Here is a 22591-nt window from a genome sequence, read left to right as displayed (position 1 = left end):
ATGGTTAAGTACAAATTGGTCTCATATGAGTAAATGTGATCTGGAGTCGTTTTAAGAAGGACATCGCTTCCAGGAATGAGGAAATGATACTCAATGTATTCTGCCCTGTTAAGAAAAATCATCTAGAGCCCTATGTCCAGTTTCTGGCAGGCCACTTTAGGAAGTATATCAATAAGTCAGAAAATATAGACTGGAGGCAACCAGGATGATGAAAGATCTCAAATTTTGACATATGAGAAACAGTTGAAGGATCCTACAGAAGAGTCAGGGGTTAAGTTCAGTCAATCAATCAAAATAAATCTTTATTAAGTACCTATTCTGTGCCAAGGGATACAAAAAGCTAAGTTCTGTGGATACAAAAAGAGGCAAAAAACCCCAAACTCTGCCCTCAAGGAGCTTACGATCTAATGATAACTGTCTTCATGTATTTGAAAATCTGTCGATATGAAGATGAACAAGACTTGTTCCCCATTGTCCTGCTGGACAGAAAGAGGCACAAGGGATGGAAGAGTCAAATAGATAAATTTAGATTTTATACATGGAAGACTGTCCTACCATATAGAGGTATCAAAAAGTGAAATGGGTTGTGATGGGAAATGGTAGGTTTGCTTTTAGTGGAAGTCAATAAGAAGAGGCTAGATGAAAGCTGTGGAGAATTGTAGGGAGAATTCTTTTGGGTGTGAATTGCATTCGATGACTACTGAGATCCTTTCCAAATCTAAAAGTGTGATTCTGTGAATTTAGATGGATGGATCCAGTTTTCCAAGACATAATCGACTCCTGACAAAGTTGACCAAGATATATCAAGTTATAAGATCAGTCCTAGGATTAACAAAGAGGAAAGTTCCTTGAGATTTTTCCTGTCAATCAATTATCAACCATCTCATTGCTACATAAACAATCAGTCATGGAAATTTCCTCATTTCTAGGTGGAATGATTTAACCATGTCAGATCAAGAGTTTGTATACAATGCATCCTTTACTGAGCTGTCAAATTGATCTTCCCAAGTAAAATAGATCATTTTGACTATATGAAATTAAAATATTTTTTATACAAACAAAACCAATGCAGCCAAAATTAGAAGGAAAACAGGAAAGTGGGGAATTTTTATTTACAGCAAGTTTCTCCTATAAAGATCTTATTTCTCAAATATATAGGGACTTGAATCAAATTTATAAAAAAATAAAACCTTCTCCCCAGTTGATAAATGGTCAAAGCACATGAACAGGCAGTTTTCAGAAGAAGAAATCAAAATCATTAATACTGATGTGAAAAATGTTCTAAATCACTGTTGATTAGAGAAGTACAACTTAAAACAACTCAGGTACCACCTCACCCTTATCAGAATTGCCAACCTTACAGAAAGCAAAAGGACAAATACTGGAGAGGATATAGAAAACTACATGGTAGAGTTGTGAGCTTGTTCAACCATTCTGGAGAACAATTGGAACTATATCCAAAGGGCATAGAACTGCATATTCTTTATCCCAGCAATATCATTACTAGATCTGCATCTCAAAGAGTTCCAAGAAGAAGGAAAACGTCCTATAAGTACAAAAATATTTATGATAGCTCTTCTTCTGGTGGCAAAGAGTTAGAAATTTAAGGGATGCTCGCTAGTTGACTGAACAAGTTATGATATATGATTGTGATGTAGTACCATTGTACCATAAGAAATGAGGAGGATGGTTTCAGAAAATCCTGAGAAGATATATAAACTGATGCAAAATTAAGTGAGCAGAACCAGGAGAACATTGTATACAGTAATAGCAATACTACAATGATGACCAATTGTGAAAGACTTATCTATTCTGAAGAAAAAAATGATCTAAAATAATTTTGAAGAACTAATGAAGAACTCTCTCTCCAGAGAGAGAACTAATGAGATTTGAAATAAAATTGAATTACATTTTATTCACTTTATTTTTCTTGCCTTTTTTTGCAACATGGTTAATATGGAAATATGTTTTGCATGATTTCATATGTATTGTTGATATCAACAGCTTGCCTTCTCAGTGGGTGGAGAAGGGACTGAAGGAAAGGAGTGATTTTGGAGCTCAAATTTTTTTAATGTTAAAATAAATAAATAATAATTTCTAAAAACGAACAAATCGATTTTCCTAAAGTATGTCTGGCCATTTTAACATCTCCCTCCTCACTCATTCAATAAACTCTAGTGGCTTCTTTATCACATACAGGATCTAATACAAAATTCTATTTAGTTTTTACAGCCTTTTATGACCTGGTCCCCTCCTATCCTTCCAGCCTTATTACATTTTACTCCTCTCCACATACTCCAGTGATCCTCCAGAGGCACTCAAGTGATACTGGCCTACTTGTTGCTCCTCTACATGAAGCTCCATCTCCCAAATGGGCACTTTCATTGACTGTACCCTGTTCTTGGAACTCCCCTCTATCTTATTGCTGTCTCCTAGCTTCCCTGGATTCTTTCAAGCATCAGCTAAAGCTTCATTTTCTGTAAGAAACCTTCCATAGCCCTCTCTAATCTTAGTGCCTTCCTATTGCCCAGTTTATCCCATCTATACTTTGTTTATACCTAGTTTGCACGGTGTCTCTCCTATTAGACTGTGAGATCCTTGAAAGCAGGAATGGATTTTTGCTTTTTAGTGTATTTCCAGCCTAGCACACAGTAGATATTTAATAAATGCTAACTGACTGACTGGGTCTTCCTGATTCTGAGCCCACTATGCCATGGTGACTACAGCTCATTACAAAGACTTCTCTAGGACGATTTATTGAATGCTTCATTAGATGGTGACATTTCAGCTGCCTTTGGGAATCATCCACACATCTGTCTCTTGTCACGTAGATGCAGTAGAAACTTGACACACAAAGCAAGCAAAGCAAAGTAATTTTATTTTTAATGTTTTCATGTCCTGGCCTCCTGAGTAGAGCTTCTTTCTTTGCCTGAATTCTGTACAGTGCAGAGCACCCTGTCAGCACTCAATAAATCCTACTGCCAGCCCTGAGGAATATGGGTCAAGAGCTTTACATGAAAGGGGTCAGTTGTTCAGCTTCTTGGCTCTCTTCTATGTCTTTAGCCCTATGGCCAAGCAAAGCTCATACTTCAGGGCACAAACCGATTGAGAAGTCAGATTTTCCACTTGGCTTTTTGGCCTTGATACAGGCTGAAAAGCCTCTGCCTCCCTCTGCAAAATAAAAATACAAGATATGGATGTCTGCTCAGAGGAAGCTCCATGCCTTGCTGCCAGGGAATAAATCAATACCAGGGAATCTGATGGAGCAGGGAGAGGTCACAAATAAGTATTGTTTTTATGATTTGTTCTTTGATTCACTTATTATTTAGACTTTATTGTTAAATGCACATTTGGGTCTCTGTCTTTTGTTTGTGCTCCCTGAACTTATTTCTATTTTCATTATGTTTTAATCTGTGAAGGATTTTTGCTTACTATTGTTGTCTTTTTACATTTAATTGTAATATCTTGGCACCATAATACATGGTCAATGTTTCTAAAAACTCATGTAATGCTGAGAAATATGCATATTCTTGGAGTAATAGTTGTAGCCCTTCTGACAGAATTTTATTTTGATTTTGAAAATTTTTGTCCATTAATTATTTTATTCTATAATTCTTTTTTGGTTTGTCTTTCCATGGTTTAAGAATTAGGACTATATTTGCCTCATAAAAGGAGTCTGGGAGAGTGCTTGCTTTCTTTGGTTTTTGAGAGTAACTTTTGTAATGTTGGTACTAATAGTTCTTTAAAAGTTTGATAGAATTCTCTTGTAAATCTATCAAAATCAGAATTTCTCAGCACCCATCTCCCCACCGCCTTCCATCCCAGTCCTTGTACAGTGCTTTTACAACTAGTTCTATTTCCTTTTGTCACATTGGATTGTTTAAGACCTCTATTGCTACAGCTATTTTATATTTTTGAAAGTTTTCTTCTATTTCTCCTTTCTTGAGTTTGTTAATATTTAACTTTTCAAAAGAGTTTCTGATCATTCTTCTTTTGCTTCCAGTTTTGTTTCATTCTACTCTTTTGTTGATTTTATTTTCTTTCCTTTTCCTTTTGATCAGGTTGGCTAAGAGTTAATCAACTTTGTTATCCTTTCAAAGGACTAGCTTTCAGATTTATTTATCATTTCTTTGGGGTTTTTTTGTTTCCAGTGTATTTATTTCCCCTTTAATTTTTAATATCTGCCTTTTAGGGCTATTTTGAATTTTTCCCTTTCTATTTAAAAATTAATATTTAGTTTATTTATCTCCTTTTTATTTTCTTAATGATTGTTTTTAAAGCTATATGGGTGAGGGAATTGCTTTAGCATTATGAAGAAATAATGAAGATTGCTTTAAGTAGCATCCCATAAATTTTGGTATGTTGTTTCATCATAACCAGTTTTCACATAATTATTGTTTCTCTGAATTGTTCTTTGACTCACTTATTATTTAGAATTTATTGTTAAGTGCACATTTGGGTCTGTGTCTTTTGTTTGTGTTCCGTGAGAAATTATTTCTATTTTTATTAGATTTTAGTCTATAAAGGATTTGTGTTTGTTATTTCTGCCTTTTGCAATATCTTGGCACTGTAATACCTGATCAATTTTTCTACAAATCCGTGGAATACTGAGAAATATGTATATTCTTTAGCAATCCCATTTAAAAGATGTCATGAGGGGTTTTTTAGCTTTAGTTTCTTTTAGCAATTTGTCCAATTCTATGTTTTTCCCTTTTCTTTATCTTTCTGGCAGACCACAATATCCTAAAACTATCCATTAATCAGACCTCTAAACAGTCCTCTGTCATATTCTGTGTCATTATGCTGTCATTATTATCAAATTTTAATAAGTAATAATTTTTTCTCTTTTCTCCTTTAAACTATCAAACTTTACATACAAATGATTTATCACTCTACATCCTTTACAAGATCATTTTTCTTATATATTTATTCTGATCATTTTCTGCCCCAAACTGATCAAATCCAAACTGAAAGTTATATTTCCTCAAAGAGATATTTGTAGCAGTATTTTCTCAAGCCAAAGTATTTCCCCTACTCTTTTTTAGGCTTATCATCTTTGAAAGAGTCACTATCTTATAGCCTTTGGCAGTTTATTTTTCTTTATAGAAAAGCACATTTTCTGTCCCTTCTAGCACTAAACTGTTCATATGAAAGGACAATATTTTACATTTAAACTATATCAACAACATTTCCATCATCTACTAATATGGTACGCCTATCAACAAAGGAAACTATTTATATGGTGTGACTTGTTGTTGCTAAAGCTATGAACTCTGCCTGTGCCTTGTGATCATCGATTTATAGATTTCACTAACTATACCTTTAATAATATTTTGTCACATATCTCCAGAAATATGTCAAGTTTACTATCCTCTAGTGTGAAAGCTTAATTTTCCTTCCTTTTATTCAAATAAGTATAATGTTTACTTTTTTTTGATTCATGTATTACATTTCTATTCTGTATAATCACTTCCAAGATCCCCAATAGTGGGTCAATAATCGCATCTACCAGTACTTTTTAGCATCCATGGATGTAATTCATCTGTGTCTACTGACATGAATGAATTCATGAAGGGTTTCTACATTATTTCTTAGTTTTTCCAGCAATTTTTTTGTACCAAATCTCTTTTAGCCATTTTTGCAAGATCATTCTTCAAGATCAGCAAAAAGACTTGAGCAGCTATATTTCTTTCTCTCCAAAAACCATCCGTTTTGGTCAGCCTTCACTTTCTTTGTCAGACACTGCTTGCTCTGATCTTGAGTATTGCTAACACTGTTCTTAGAGGACTCTGCCATATTTTTGTATTCAGTCTCAACTGAATACTCTTGTTTCTATTTTCTGTACATGTCTTTTAAAAAATCTAAATTGATTGATGAGTTTCTTCTCCTTCAACATTGGTCCCTTGAGGAAACTCCTCCCCCTTCCTTTTTCCTTCAGTGAAATTGTCTCTCATTGTTTCATCATAATGGCTAGTCATAAGAGTTTCTTTACAGTAGACAAGGGTCCTGCCTTCACTTCCTCTGTAGAATTTTAGTACATGGGATGCTACTGTACCCATTCTTCCTCTAAACATTTTAGAATCTGTCCTATTGGAATCTAAGGTACATATGAAATTATTTCTGACATTTCTTCTATTTGTCTAGGATGAATTCTAAGACAGACTGATTCCCTTTCTCTCTCTCCACTAACAAGAGATTTTTTATTACTTCCACACAGCAACCAATTCTTCTTGGTAAGTGAAAATTGGATCTAAAATGGAATTGTCCCTTGTTAGTTCTCCCTTTTGAAGGATGAAATTTTCTTGCATTATCATTATTTTCTCTGCTTCTGTTATTTGGAGAGCTCTAGCAGATGGCTAGATGACTGATATTCTTTGCCAGTATCATATCATGCCTCTTAGCTATGCTGGTAGTAAATTCTGAAATTCATGAAAATCAGGAAATTCAGATTCCTGAAATTCCCCTCTATTTCCTATTACTTTCCACATGTTCTATGGTATACTATGGTGACAATATTACATCTGTTCCCGTCTCCATTGCTCTTGACCCAAGTCCCCTCAATGATGTTTCACTCCTCAGGTTCTTAGGTTTTCTCATGTGAATGTATTTTCTTGATATTCAATGAAACTCTGCACTACTACTACTCCTTTCTTTTAACTTGTCTTTAACTTTTGAATAAAGTATAGTCCTCTAGGTCCATGTCATGGCTTTTATCCCATAAAACTGCAGTGACATTTATAATCAGTATGGGTCAATCAGGCTTTGTCCCCAGAGTGACAACCTTGGGTGTAGATAGTCCTGCCTAGGAATGTTTATTTCTTCTCAGGAGCTGACTGACTATACAAGTCACTGGACCTCCTGTCTCCTGGGTCAGTGAACCCTCAGGGTCTCTTTTCCTGGATCTGCCTTTCCTACTACCCACATGGATGAGCTAGTCCTCCCCCTCTCCCAGCACAACTGTACTCATGATTAGACTATTCTCCACACCATTGTTGAGGTGCATGTCCCCTCTTCACAGTGAGTTGCCCCTTTTACTGCCTTTCTGGGATCTCTAGTTCATCTTTCTTATTATTCATAGCATATACACATGTTTATAGACATCAGAAGGCATAAATTTTATTATATATTTCTTTCTTGGGTTTCCTCTCCTGTCAGTTGTCTCTACTATTATTCTTCCTTCCTTCATTATAGATTCTCTTTTTGATATTCAGCTTGGCAAATTACATAGGCAATTTTCTTTCTCCCCATTTCGTTTCTGCTTGAAGTGGTTTTCATTAGTTTTGCAAGATCCTAGGCAAGTATATTCATACCAACCGTTATTAGGTATGTTCCATCCTGGGTCTTCTAGGAATCTGTCATTTCTGAATTTTAAGCACTGATCCTAAAATCCAAATCCTATTCTTAGGCACCATCTTCTAAATAAACTTTTCATTTCCCAAATATGTCTTTCTTTTCTGAAACATTTATGAGGTTGTTGTCATAACATGGATTTATCCCCTTACAATACAATAAACCTATATATGTTGTTATTGCCTTGATGAATATCTGCCTCAATCCTTCTCAGTTCCCCTCAACAAAGAGTCACCAACTACCACTACTGGTCACTTTTTTTCTCTGACCATTACTGGATGAATATGCTCGACACAAATGTGCTATCAGCAACTTAAATTCTTCAGACTTGTTCCATTGCAATGACAAATAGAATTGGCATGGGAAAAATAAACCTGACAGCTAAAGGTTCAGCAGTAAGCTTTTTTCACCATCCTTTAGTCATTATTTCCTTACCCTATCACGATGTAGTTAATGAGTTGTCTCTTAGTTATCCATTCTTCTGAACTACTCACTTTGTTCTTTGAAGGCACAGAAGGTTACCCTAGTGAGCCAATCTTATAATCCAAATATTTATAGGATTTATTGGTGACTTGTCTCATAACAAGATGACTTTGCTTTGCCATAGAGGTAGAGCTGGTAGGGATCTTAGAGATCATCTAGTACTCAGCTTTCATTTTACGAAGTTTGGGATTCTCATCCACAAAGAAATGGCATGTGAGGTGGTGGATACCTGGGCGATTAAAATGAGAATGAAAAGTTAGGGTGGGTGGAGATAGTCAGTTTAGGAATCACAGGAAATACTTTTTGAGGGAAGAAAGAAATCAACTCACAAATCATACACCAGAACTAAGTCTGAAATAGATTGTATTTGAAACCAAAGAGATAAACTCTGAAACTCAAACTTAGAGTGCTTACTCCAAACCCATTTCAGCCCAGCTTCCTAAGAAAGCCACTCTAATCTATCTGGTTCTCTTGAGTGGGACTAAAACCAAACTGAGCCATGCTGAAACATTGACAAACCTCAGGAACTGTGGACAGAGACATCCACCCTCCCCACTCTAGCCAGAGTCCAATTCTGAATCTGTAACAAAGCTTAGAGCCAAGGAAATTTTGATTGGTCTCATATTTCATTACCAGAATGCCTGTGCACCTCAGTTTAATTGTGCTGGTAAATCGGCTTTGAAGATGACTTTTTCAAAAAAGCCAATGCAATTACTCTTGCTGAATCACTCCTTCAAAGAATCATGGGATCTTAAAAGAATGAACAGTTACTATTAACAGAGTCTTACTTCTTGGAGCTTTGTGCCCATTGAGGCCTGATCATTTTGGGGCTTTGAACCATTCCCAAGTGTTGGAGCTTGGTCATTACCCGATCCATGCACAATGTAGCTTCCTTTTCCTAAGAGAGAAGACATGAAATGACTTGCAAAATAATTTCAGTAACTGAAGGGTAAATGAATCAGATATATAAGGATTGCATTTCTTTGACATGAAAAGGAATTTTATAATTATGAGGGGCGAAATCATTGAGAAAAATGGACTTTGATGAGTCTGACTTTATTTTGTTGGAGTTCAACAAACCCAAACACAACTGGGTATAAGCCCCTTGACTTAATATGCAGTAGATCACACTTGTGAACTAATGGATATTCTTTCCATCTAAGGAAATAAAACAGGCTACAATCAAGTGTAAAAGAGCTATTGGAAAGAATTAGCAGAAGCATTTTCCTTAACATTTTCCTCTTAGGAGGGCAAAAGTATTAACATAACTTGCTGTCATGGCACTTTTGGGTATCACATGGAAGGATTTGACTTCAGGTCACAAGACCCAGAGAACCACAGGAAAAGGAACAATTGGTCCCACTGTGCCAACCCAGGAAAGGCAGAGCAGGCTGTCTATCAATGATCACTGTCTTTTTTCACACAAGAAACTAAAAAACAATTAGCTCAGGTTTCAAGTTATATGGGGATAAAAGAGTCATCGAGACACCTGCTATTTAGTAACCAGTCACAGAGTAAAATGCCTTCTGTCTCTGTGTGGTCATTATCTTCCCCGTTGGCCAAAAATCTTTCAGCACATGAATTTGTGTGTTACTATTGTCTATCCAAGCTTTATGGTAGGTTTCAGTGGCCTGAAAGTAGACATGTCATAGCTTGGTATCCAGTGACTACTACAATCTGACTCTGAACTTCATTTTCAATTTTGTCTTTTACAAATCTCCTGAACATATCCTATCTGACAGTTAAATTGAACCATTTTCCATTACATAGTAGAATTTTTTAAAAAGGTGATTGTACACGAAACTACAAATCTATTGTGTACAAGTTCCTGCTCCTTTGAAATATACAATAGAGCTATCATGCAGCTTTCTTTTTTTTCTTCCCTTCCCTCCCACCCCAAAGATGGCTACCCTTAGAAACAAATGTGCATGTATGTATGCATGCATACAAGTGTATATGTAAAATCATTCTTCTATACACACTTCTATTTTTCAGTTCTTTCTTTGGATAGAGATAGCATCTTCTTTCATATGTCCTTTGTAATTAACTTGGATATTTATAACATTTAAAATTATTTAGTCTCTCAATGTTGTCCTTGAAACAATATTGGTATTACTACACGTGACATTCTCTTGGTCCTGCTCATTGCACTCATTATTTTGTGTAAGTCTATCCATGTTTTTCTAAAATCAACAGGCTCATCATTTCTTACAACACAGTAGTGTTCCATCATAATCATATACCACAACTTGCTCAACCATTCCCCAGTTGATAGGTATCCCCATAGTTTTCACTTCTTTGCCACCACAAAGAGAGTTGCTATAAATATTTTAGGACATATAAGTTCTTTTCCTTTTTCTCTAATCACCTTTGGAAACAGACCTGGTAGTGGTATTGCTAGTCAAAGGGTACAGTCAGCTTAATAACTCTTTGGGCATAATTACAGATTGATCCCCAAAATGGTTAGATTAGTTCACAATTCCACCAACAGTGAATTAGTGTCCCATTTTTTCCACACTTGCTGCTTTCCCCTCCAATCATTTTAGCCATTCAGATAGGTGTAAAATAATCCCTGAGAGTTGTTCTTTTTGTATTTTTCTAATCAATAATGATTTAAAGTGTTTTCCCATGTCATTATAAATTTTTCATACATGACCTAGGTATAACGAAATATTACAAGAAAATTTAAAGAACATGGAACATATTACCTATTAGATTTGCAGATAGGAAAGCAATTTATGAACAAAAAAGAGATAAAGAGCAGTGTGAGGTATAAAATGGATGATTTTGATTACATTTAATTAAAAAGTATTTTATATAAATAAAACAAATGTTTCCAAGATCAGAAGTAAAATAGAAATTGGGGAAATTTTTAGTTTCTCAGATAAAGGTTTTATATCTCAAATATATAAAGAACTTTATCAAATCTATGAGAATACAAGAATATTCTTTATATTCAAGACACCCAGAAGCTTCATGATGGAGAAATAGTTCAGGGAGTCGAAGGAAGTACCTGAACTCATAGAAAAGATTTAAAATATGTGCCTCCATACCATTCCCTATTAGTGAAACAGCCAGAGTAGGTATAGAGTAAGAGCTCACAAATTCCTATGGATAAGGCAAGGAATGGGGGGAGAGTCAGGAAATGAGAATCCCCTTCAGTCCTATCCATGAGGATTTATAGGGAATATACTTCTCTAAAACCTAAAGTCATCTAGGTTAGAAGAAGTGGGAGCAAAGCTTACTAAAGAGACAAATGAATGTGAAGAACACTGTAGAGTAGGAAAAGGGAAAGTGAATGAAGCAGAGAAATGGAATCAGGTAGAAAAGTAAAAAGAAATTTGAAGATGGAATCTCCCTGAAAAATACTGTCCTCCCAATTCACTTAATGACAAGAAAGTGACTTAGAAAGTAAACTCAAGAAGGAAGAGAGAGACTGTTCTCCAAACTGGCAAGATTCATGGATCCAGGAAAAACAGCCTGCTTATATTCCAGTTATTGAGGGCTATAATCAGTTAACCACACAGTGAAGAAAGATGCCAGTAGGATAGACATAGGGCAAAGGACCAAAATGGAAGGAGTCATTGGATCCAAGAAAGATGGATATAATCTCTCTCAAGGCTATTTTTCTGATGATTATGTGACAGGAGACAGTATATTTCCCATCAAAATGGCACCAAAAAACATTTTCAATGAATAGTAAGTGACTTTTATTTTGAGGGTATAGTACAAAGGAAATGGCAGAAGAAGTCATGAGTAGGACTGTTGATAAAGAAAGAGAAGAGACTTGATTTTTCCTTAAGGAGCCCACTGTGATATCAAAGAGAAGCTCACTTTGGAGAATATAGAAAAGGTACGGGAGACATTGAATAATATCAACCTGGAACCATGGATTTGAAAACCTGACAAAAGGCCAAAATGGTCTTTGTTGGAGGAGTTATGGGGAGATGGGGAAAGCTGTAATTTGGTCCAACTCCTTTGGAAAACAATTTGGAATTATACTAGGAATGTCACTACTCTGTAAGTTCCAAATGCCCCAGTATGCTTAAAGACAGAGGGAGAGATCCCATATGTATACAAAATACAGCAGCATATTTTGTGGAAACAAAGTGGATGTCCGCCAATTGGAGAATAACTGAACAAAGTGAATTGTATGAATTTAATGGAAAATTTACATCAGTAGTGGGAGTTTCCTTCTGAGTTGGCTATATATGGAAACATAGGTCCAGCGCAAAAAACAAACAAAAATTAAATATGAAAAATTCAAAGGATTATGAGAAGTCTTGTAAGATTAAGGGAAAAGTAAGCAGAATCAAGAGAATAATTGATACAATGTGGTTGGAGAACAGACCTGTGATTTCATTGGTATAGAAACTCCAGGAACTCCCAGATGAGGAAATTTCCTTCACCAACATAAGTCAGCACCTTCTGATCTGCACTGAGATCAATTCTCTGCAACTTGGACTTTCTCTACAACTTCTAATTCTAAAATATGGCCCAAAATACTGAAAAGTTAGGTGACTTCACAGGACCATACAATTAGTACTTTCCAGATGTGGGTCTTGAACCCAGAAATTCTCAACTCTGAAGGTGACTTTCCTCTGTGCTAAACTCCTAATTTACACAATAACCACATTAATAGAAAGAAAAAACAAGACCAAAAGAAATCAGAACTGTCAAAACAAGTCCTTAACTACCCCCCTCCCCATCTTCCCTGTTTCTGTGGAAGACAACACCCTTCTCCCAGTCCCTCAAGTTCCCAACCTAGAAGTTATCCTGGATTCCATGCTATCTTTCACTCTCCCTCCCCACTCCCTTCCAAGCTGTTTCCAAGGCACATTGATTTCATCTTTGCAACATCTCTTACAAGAAATATTGTGGTGGTAGAGTAGATAAGAGTTTCTGACTTCAAATCTGGCTTCTACTACTTTTACTTACTATCTATGGGACCATGGGTAGTCACTTAACTCTGCCTCAGTTCCTCATCTGTAAAATGAACTGAAGAAGGAAATGGCACATCACTACAGTATCTCTGTCAAGAAAACCCCAAGTGTGGGGTCACAATGAGTCAGAAATGACTAACAAATGATTAAATAACAACATCTCTTCTCCCTTTTGACACTGCCACCTCTCTGGTCCAGACCTTTATCACCTCATGTCTTGATTACTGAAGTAGTTGCTGGTGAGTCTACCAGCCTCAAGTCTCTCCCCACTTCAGCCACTGAAGTGTTTTCTCTAAAATGCAAGTCTGATATTGTATTGGCCCCCCTCATCTCCTACTCAATAAGCTTTAGTACCTTCTCATTGCCTCCAGGACCAAATATAAAATGTTTTGTTTGGCATTCAAAGCCCATCACAATTTAGTCCCTTCCTACTTTTCCAGATTCTTATGCCCTACTCCCCAATGGGTAAGAGTCTTTCACCCAGTGCATTGACTTTCTGTCTGTTCCATCAAAAAGACACTCACTTCTCTGCTCTAAATATTTTCTGACTGTATACCATAACTGGAACATTCTTCATCTTCCACTCCAAATACTGACCTCTCTGACTTCCTTTAAATCCCAACTAAAATCTCACCTTCTACAGGAAGCTTCCCCAACCCCTGTTAATTTTCTCTGTTAATTATTTTCTATTTACCTTGTTTTACATAGCTTAGTTTATACAATTTGTTTGCATTTTACTTCTCCCTTAGATTGTTTGTCTTTTTCCATATCCTCAGTACTTAGCACAGTACCTGACACACAGCAGACATTTAATAAATGTTGACTGATTGATTAAACACAGATAGAGACACAGAATAATGTACTTTCAACTTTCAATGTAACGAATTCATGTATACTCTTGTTAATGGTTCCCAAGAGTAGAAGGAGTGGGAAGATGTAAGAAGATAGCTTTTACATAGGATAGAAACTCTCCTAGCTCCAGTTCTGTCCCAGGTAGGTGTAGCAGCAAGCTCCCCAGCATACACAGGAGAGACTGCTGTACTGGTTCATAGATCTGCATTTCTAAAAGGAAAGCAACTTTTGAGGGGTCAACAATCTACTTTAATTACATTCACCAAAAGAGAAAACATAAGCAGAGAAATAAAGACCAACAGACAGGGCTTCCAATTGTCTCAGCATGTACAATACATACATCACAGATCAGCACATTCAGATCCAGCTGTGTGACCATTACATACATACAAACTCCCAGAGAGAGAAGCACCAACATTTGGGGGGAGGGGTTTGGGGGGGGGTCACAGTTACCCAGAGTCTCACCTGGCACTAGAACCTTCTTCTAAGACCCCAAAGCAAAACCTCACCTCAGAGTATATGTATATATGTATATGTATGTGTATACACACACACACACACACACATACATATATATACTTTTCAGAGCCAGAGGGCACCACCCATGTGACCAAGTGCCTCATTAATTAGCAAAAGATATGGGCCCTCCTACAAAACAAGTCTCCCCTAATCAAGCTTCCCTTAAAGGGCTCCTCCTGAGGCCTATTAATGGATGGGGAAGATCTTTAACTCTTTAACTCTAATTAACATTACAGTAGGAGACCTGGGATGAAACCTGGAGAGTTCCATTTTCATCTCAGAAACACCATTTATTTAGAGCTCTAAGGTTTACAAAACACTCTACATATGTTATCTTTTTTGAATCTCAGTAATTCTTTGAGATACATGCTATTATCTCCTTTTTACAGATGAAGGTCCTGAGGCTAAAAAGATTTACATGACTCACCTAGGGTCACATAGATAATAAATCTCCGTGGTAAGATTCAAACTCAGGTCCTCCTAATGCTAAGTTAGACTGGTCATTATCCCACCTAGGTAACTACCTAGGTCATACTTGTGGCCTCCTAGCAAGGAGCACTATATGTGCCTGGAGTTACTAAAGCCTCTTTGGGTTGGTTTTGTAGACACAGAGAATTCAAGCAGTCTCTGGGGATGTTAGCCTGCTCCTTCCCCTCAACAAGCTTTTCCGCCTTGTTTAAGCAACAGCTAAATAGATTTGATTTCATTTTTAATTTAGCAAGGAAAACAAAACTTGGGTTAGATTTTCGTTTCCTTGTGGTATTAGCCTCATAATTATATATAAAAGCAAACAGTCCAACCACAAATAAGGCTACATAAAACAGGCCACATATCCTGAACAAAAGTGCTTTCAAATTACAGAGGCATGATTGAAAAGCTCACTGAAAATAACCACACTTCATAAAAAACAAAATCCCATGACTTAACCCAGCTCAGAGCTTCGCTGGAGCCACCAGCGAGGGTGGGAGAGAAGCTGGAGTCTTTAGTCAATCAGTCCTTTAAGTCTATTACCAAGAGAGAATCCCAGCAGCCAAGTTCAGGACAAAGAACATATTTGAGGGAGGGATCACTAGCAAGGGCTTCAGGATAATGGGCGTCCAAGGCTGATGGGATAGGACTGCTGGTTTGCCACTTTCACTGGGGAAGCTTGGAATGCTGCATGGAGCAGGCTGAATGAAACTTCATGAAATTTGACACATGATACGGGGATAAGCAGATGTCCTGCAGAGCTGCTTGGGAATTGTGGTCAATGAAGGCATTTGGGGGCTAGAAAACTCTAAGCATGATGCCAATTTGAAGAGGAAGGGGAGTCTATAAAACACTCTAGGGCCTCTGGCTTCTCAACTTGCCTTATGTTCAAGTATAAAAAGCAACGATGCTCTGGTTGGGCAGAGAAAGAACTCCCATTTCAAACCTGTTTTTACAAGTTCATGATCTCTTCAAATGATTGTTTTGAGACCAAGTACTAGACTGAGGTACAGATCAAGAAAGATTTCTAGTTGTCAAAATAAAAATGTGTTTACCTGATTCTAAGTTATGCTGGATATTTACAAGGAGCAGTTTTCAGCTCCCTCTTAAACTATTTTTTTTCCTTCTGTTCTAGTGGTTCCATTGAAACGACTTTAAAATTTCTGACATGGCGCCTAGGTGTGTTTGCCTGAAATCTGTACCTACTAAATAAAATTCTTAAATCCCAGCCGACTCTAAATGTCTTCCTAACTTCTAGACCCTCCTTCCCTTCCCACCACTTCCTTGGATATATTTGTGCAATATAGTTCATTAGAGGAAGGAGAAGACAATAAATGAAGGAGCAAGTCAAGGCAACAAGTCCACAAACATTTATTGAGCAGTTCCTATGTGTTAGGCACTGTGCCAAGTGCTTGGAAAGACACTATGTGCCCTCAATTAACTGCCATTGTAATGAGGAAGACAACACATAAGAGGAACTGAGAAAAAGAAGATCTAGAAGACCTAGACTCTGATCAGGAATGGCATCAGAGAGGAATAAACCAAGAAATTATAGGCCAAAGAGAAGAGATGAGGAAATGCATCACTTAACTGAAGAAGTGGAGGACTGAGTATGGTTATGAAATGTACATGCTATCAGATGGGTCTGTTGTGACAGGAAAAGCAAGAGAGAGGGAGGTGGAGAAAGAAGAGGAGGAGAAAGAGAAGAAAAAGAGGAAAAGGAGGAGGAAGAGAAGAAGAGGAAGAGGAAGAGAAGAAGAAGAGGAAGGAGAAGAACAACAACAAAAAGAAAAGGAGGAGGAGGAGAGAGACACAGAGAGAGTAGGCTGGGGGAAGAAGCAGAGAATGAGAAGGAAAGAGAGAAACAGAGAGAGAGAGAGAGAGAGAGAGAGAGAGAGGTGGAGACAGAGAGACACAGAGAGACAGGCAGAGTGCTTCCTTTGGTAGCTGTTTTTATTTTTTTGATGTGTTTACAAACCAAATATCTTCTCATCTTTTTTTTTCTTGATAGGAATGTTTTAAATTATTTTATTTTACTGAACACTTATCTTTGTCATAATTAGACTGAGCTTGGGTTGCGTCTTGAACTTCTTTGCTCTTCAGAACACATTATTTTATTCCTACTTGCATTTTCTTGTGGGTGCAGATTAGTTTTGTGTTATTCAAATTTCTTTTCAAATATATTTGAAAGTATCTCTTCTTGGTACTTGACTTGTTAGTCATTTAAATTATTAACTTGAGCCACTATGTGTCCTGTAGTTTTTAATATGGGTTTTTGTTGTGTTTTTGGAAGCATTTGCTGGAATTTCTGCATGTTGTTTTCTGTTTTCAGAAGTTTGGGAATTCTGGATAATTTTATTATATTACTTCTTGCATCATTCTGCACAAGTTTTTTGACTTGTATTCTTTAGGGAGACTTATGATGCTTAAGTTGTCTGTGCATCCTGTCGAGATCAACATACTTTGTTTACATAGAGAACATGTGTTCTTTTAATATTATTGCTTTTTGCTTCTTTTTTTTAACAGATTCTCTTTTACTTTTGCACATTTTTATTCCCAATGAGCTGTTCTTTCTTCTGTTTGTTTGGATAGACCATCACAAATTATAGGTTTTTCTATTCTGCCAATTACGTTTGCTGCATTGACCATACATTCTCTTTTCACAATTCTTATTACTCTTGAAATATTTGTGAACATCCTGTTGTGATTCCATGATCTGTTGGTAATCCGCAAAATCATCTACCCTCAACCAGTATTAACTTTGTTTTTGCCATAATATTTATTCAGAGTTGTTTGGACTCATTTAAATATCCTAGAGGTGATTAACCCTTCTCTTTTAATAGCTTACCTTTTGATTTATCTGCTTGGGTTTAAGGTTTTTAACTAAGTTTGCTTCATCCCAATATCTTGGATAATTTCAATCTTTTCTCCATTATATTCTCCTATCACTCATATTCTGATTCCTTTTCCCTTTAATTATGGATCTCCCAGAGCTAAACCTCAAAGCTGTCTGAGTCTCCTCAATTTTTAGGAATTTATTTTTCACTGGACTTAGTTCCTGTCCCAGGTGACTTCTGGAAAGATGCATGTGTATGTGTATGCACACTTGCAGAATTTGACCTAGATAGGTGCCCATACTCTTTCTTTAAGGCCTGATGTACCCCTCTTACCCACTGTTGTTCTTCTCCCTTCTCTCTTTTCTTTGGTTCTCTGATTGACAGCTTTTGTAGTTCATCACGCTACCACTTCAGGGTAAACAAGCATTGAGTTATCTCTACCTCTACTTCCTCCACATAAAGGGTTAAGGAGAGGGGGTAGGAAGAGTTGTATTCCTCTGCTTGATGAAGTATAGCACTTAGCAGAGTGCCTGGCATATAGTAGGCACTTAATATGAATTGAAAGGGGCAAAGTATATTGGTAGAGACTATAACAGTAGCAAAGAAACTGAGGAGTTGATAGTAGAGCACAAGTTCATGGGCCATGTCATATGGGCCTGACAGAGCATGGGGGCTGATTTGGGAGGGGTGTTGAGTGAGTATGTCAGAGATCAAAGATTAGTCTTGACTTGACATCCTAGGACAGAGCTGAAATGGTGAAGTAGAGAAAGCACTCAGCAGAGCACTCCCCTGCAAAATAAATTTAAAATAACTCCTCAAATTAAATTCTGGAGTGGCAGAGCCAACAAAAGGTCAAAAGTTAGACATACTTCCAGCCTAGCACGACTTAGGAGGTCAGAAAGAGATCTGTGACTTATGGGTGGAGGGTGACACAGAACATTAAAAATAGAATCTAATTAAAAGACATAAGTAGAGAAACTACATATTGCTAAAAGTCACCATAAACAATGAAGTAATATCAGTACTAAACATATATGATATAAATGGCATAACATACAAATTCTTAAAGGAAAAGTTAAATTAATTACAGGAGGAAACAAACAGTAAAATTAGAATATTAACTTTCTCCTTGCAAGACTAGATAAACCTAACCATAAAATAAATGATAAAGAAGTTAAGGAGATTATTAGAATCTTAGATAAATTAGATATGATAGGCCTCTGGAGAAAGTCAAATGGAAATTAAAAAAGAGTATAGATTTTTATTAGCTGTACATGTCACCTACATAATAACTGATCATGTATTAGTACATAAAAATCTAAACCAAATGCAGAAAAGCAGAGATATTAAATGCATTCTTTCCTGATCACAGTGCAATAAAAATTATATTTAATAAAGGGCTATGGAAACAGAGACCAAAAGATAATTAGAAACTAAATAACCCAATCCTAAAGAATGAGTAAGTCAAAGAACAAATTGTAGAAACAATGAATAATTTCATTAAAGAGAATTGCAACAACCCAACATTCCAAAATTTGTGAGTTATAGTAAAAGCAATACTTAGGGGAAAATGTATATCTTGAAATACATATATCAATAAAAGAGAGAAAGAACAGATTAATGAATTGGACATAGAACTGAAAAAAAAAACCTAGAAAAATAACAGATTAAAATTTCCCATTAAAGAGCAAAATGAAAATCTTGAAACTCAAAGGAGAGATTGATAAAACTGAAAGTTAAAAAACATTGAACGAATGGATAAAACTAGGAGCTGGCTTTATTAAAAAAAATAAACAATTGGTTAATTTGATTTTAAAAAGAAGAAAATCAAATTACTATTATCAAAACTGAATAGAGTGAATATACCACCAATGATGATGAAACTGTAGCAATTATTAGGAATTGTTTTGTCCAATTATATGCCAGTAAAATTGACAAACTAAGTGAAGTGGACGAATATTTACAAGAAATATAAACTGATTAGATTAACAGAAGAGGAAAGAGAATACTTAAGTAGCTCTATCTTAGAAAAAGAAATGAAACAAACCATCAATGAGCTCCCTAAGAAAAAATCCCCAGAACCACATGGACTTACAAGTGAATTTCACCAAACATTTAAGGAACAATTAATCCCAATTACTATATAAATCATTTTGAAAAATAGGCAAAGAATGAATCCTATCAAATTCCTTTTATGACATAAAGATGGTGCTGATAATCAAACCAGGGAGAGCAAAAACAGAGAAAGATATTTACAGACCAATTTCTTAATGGAAACCAATGCAAAAACTTTTCAATTAAATACTGACAAGGAGATTATAGCAATATAATCACAAAGATCATACATTATGACCAGATGGAATTTAAAGTAGAAATTTGAAGCTGGTTCAATATTAAGAAAAATATAAACATAATTGACCCTATAAATTATAAAATGACAAAAAATTATATGATTATCTCAATAGATGCAGAAAAAGTCTTTGACAAAATACAACACCTATTCCTATTAAAAACACCAGAAAGCACAGGAATAAATTGAGCCTTTTTACAATGCTAAGTGGTATCTATTTCAAACCAAAAGCAAGCATTATCTGGAAGGGGGATAAACTTGAAACCTTCCCAAGAAGATCAGGGGTGAAGCAAGGATGTCCATTATCACCACTATTTTTCAATATTGTATTAGAAATATTAGCCATAGCAACGAAAAGAAAAGGAAATTGAAGGAATAAAAATAAGCAAATAGAACTATCACTCTTTGCAGATGATATGACAGTATATTTAGAGAACCTTAAAGAATTAACTTTTAAAAACCTAGTTGAAACAACAACTTTAGTAAAATTTCAGGATAAAAATCAAACCCACAGAAATCATCAGCATTTCTACATACTACCAACAAAATCCAGCTGCAAGAGAAAGAAAAATTCGATTTATAATGATTGTAGAGAACATGAAATATTTGGGAGTCTACATGCCAAGACAAACCTAGGAACCCCATAAACACAATTACAAAACACATTTTACACAAATAAAGACAGTTCTAAACCACTGGTGGGACATTAATTGCTCATGGATAGGCTGAGCCAATGTAATAAAAATGACAATTCTATTTAAGTAGATTTACTTATTCAGTGCCATACCAATCAAACTACCAAAGAATTATTTTATAGAGCTAGAAAAATAGCAACAAAATTCATCTGGAAGAATAAAAGGTCAAGAGTATCAAGAGAATCAATGAAAAGAAATATGAAGAAAGACAGTCTAACAGTGACAAATTTCAAACTATATTGCAAAGTGGGAATCATCAAAGCAATCTGGTATTTGCTAATAAGTATATGGTGGATCAGTGGAATAGATTAGGTATACAGTACATAGTAGTAAATGACCATAGTAATCTAATGTTTGATAAACACAAAGATCTAAGTTTTGGGGATGAGAAGTTAACACTTGATGAAAAATACTGGGAAAACTGGAAAGCAGTTTGAAAGAAACTGGGTATAAACCAACATCTCACACCAAGATAAGGTCAAAATGGATAAATGATTTAGACAAAAAGGATGATATCAGTCAACTGGGGAGTATGACATGTACTTGGCAGATCTATGTATAAACGAAGAGTTTATGATCAAACAAGAGATAGAGAAACATGGGAAGTTAAATGTATAATTTTGATTATATGAAATTAAAAAGTTTTTGTACAAACAAAATTAATGCAGCTGACATTAGAAGGAAAATAGGAAATAGGGAAATACATTTTTATAGCAAGTTTCTCTGATAAAGGCCTCATTTCTCAAATATATGAGGAACTGATCTAAATTCATAAAAATAAAAGCCATTCCCCAGCTCATCAATTGTTAAAGGAAATGAATAGGCAATTCTCAGAAGAAGAAATTAAAACTATCAATAGTCATATGAAAAAAATGCTCTAAATTACTACTAACTAGAAAAATGTAAATTAAAACAATTACCACATATCAGTTTGGCTAACATTGCAGAAAAAATGACAAATGTTGTAGGGAATGGGGAAAAATTAAAAAACTAATGCACTGCTGATGAAGTTGTGAAATAGTCCAACTATTCTGGAGAACAATTTGAAAGTATGGCTAAAGAACTCTAAAACTATCCATACCTTTGACCTAGCAATACCATTGCTATATCTGTATCCCAAAGAAATCAAAGAAAAAGGAAAATGACCTATTTGCACAAAAATATATTTGTAACATCTCTTTCTGTGGTGGCAAACAATTGGAAATTGAAGGGATGCCCATCAGTTGGGGAATGGCTGATCAAATGCTATATGATTGTGATGGAATACTATAGTGCTATGAGAAATGACAAGCAGGATGATTTCAGAAAAAAGATGGAAAGATTTATATGAATTCCAGCAAAGTGAAGTAAAGAGAACCAGAAGAACATTGTACACTATAACAGCAGAATTGTAAGAATGAACAACTGTGAAAGACTTAGCTACTCTGATCTTGGATATATCAATCCAAGACAATTCTGAAGGACCCATGATGAAAATGTTATCCACTTTTAAAGAAAGAACTGATGAACTTTGAATGAAGATTGAAGCATACTTTTTACACTATTTTTCTTTATTTTCTTCTTTGTTTTCTTTTGCAGCTTGGCTAATATAGTTTGCATGACTTCACATCTGTAATTGATATGAGATTACTTGACATCTCAAGGAGAAGGAAGAAACAGAATTTGAAACTCAAAATTTTTAAAAAAATCAATACTAAAAAATTTTATGTGTAATTGACAAACTGAGCCAACTATGGAAAACAGAGGTTAAGTAACTGGCCCAGGATCACATAACTAGTAAATGTCTGAGGTTGGATTTAGCTGATGACTCATAATAAGCTTGAAGTCCTCTAAAAACCCCAGATCTTTTTCAAGTGAAGTTCTATCTAGCCTCCCCCAACTTGTATTTGCAAGGTTGTTTTTTGAACCCATTGCAATACTTTACATACATTCATAGCAAATTTGTGCTATTAAGATTTAGTCATACTTAGTAGAGTTCAGAAGAGTGGAGCCAGGTGTTTAAAACAGATGCATATTTGTGAGGAGAGACTTTAAATGAATTGTTTCCTTTGGCCCCACAGGGCAAAAATAGAAGCGATAGTTTAGAATTTAAGG

General features: G+C 35.7%; 1 long non-coding RNA gene across 1 annotated transcript in view; it reads left to right on the top strand.

The window, feature by feature from the left end:
- The first annotated feature begins 3192 nt into the window (after positions 1-3192).
- The window catches only part of LOC140524615 (uncharacterized), a 38967-nt gene continuing 19568 nt past the window's right edge, over positions 3193-22591 (top strand). The window contains exon 1 of the long non-coding RNA XR_011973779.1: positions 3193-3275. This is a non-coding gene — a long non-coding RNA (uncharacterized lncRNA). The remainder of the gene's footprint in view (positions 3276-22591) is intronic.

Source organism: Notamacropus eugenii, chromosome 1, assembly GCF_028372415.1.
Source record: "Notamacropus eugenii isolate mMacEug1 chromosome 1, mMacEug1.pri_v2, whole genome shotgun sequence".
Taxonomy (NCBI): domain Eukaryota; kingdom Metazoa; phylum Chordata; class Mammalia; order Diprotodontia; family Macropodidae; genus Notamacropus; species Notamacropus eugenii.
The sequence above is the reverse complement of the archived record's forward strand: the minus strand, read 5'-3'. Positions and strand labels throughout refer to the sequence as shown.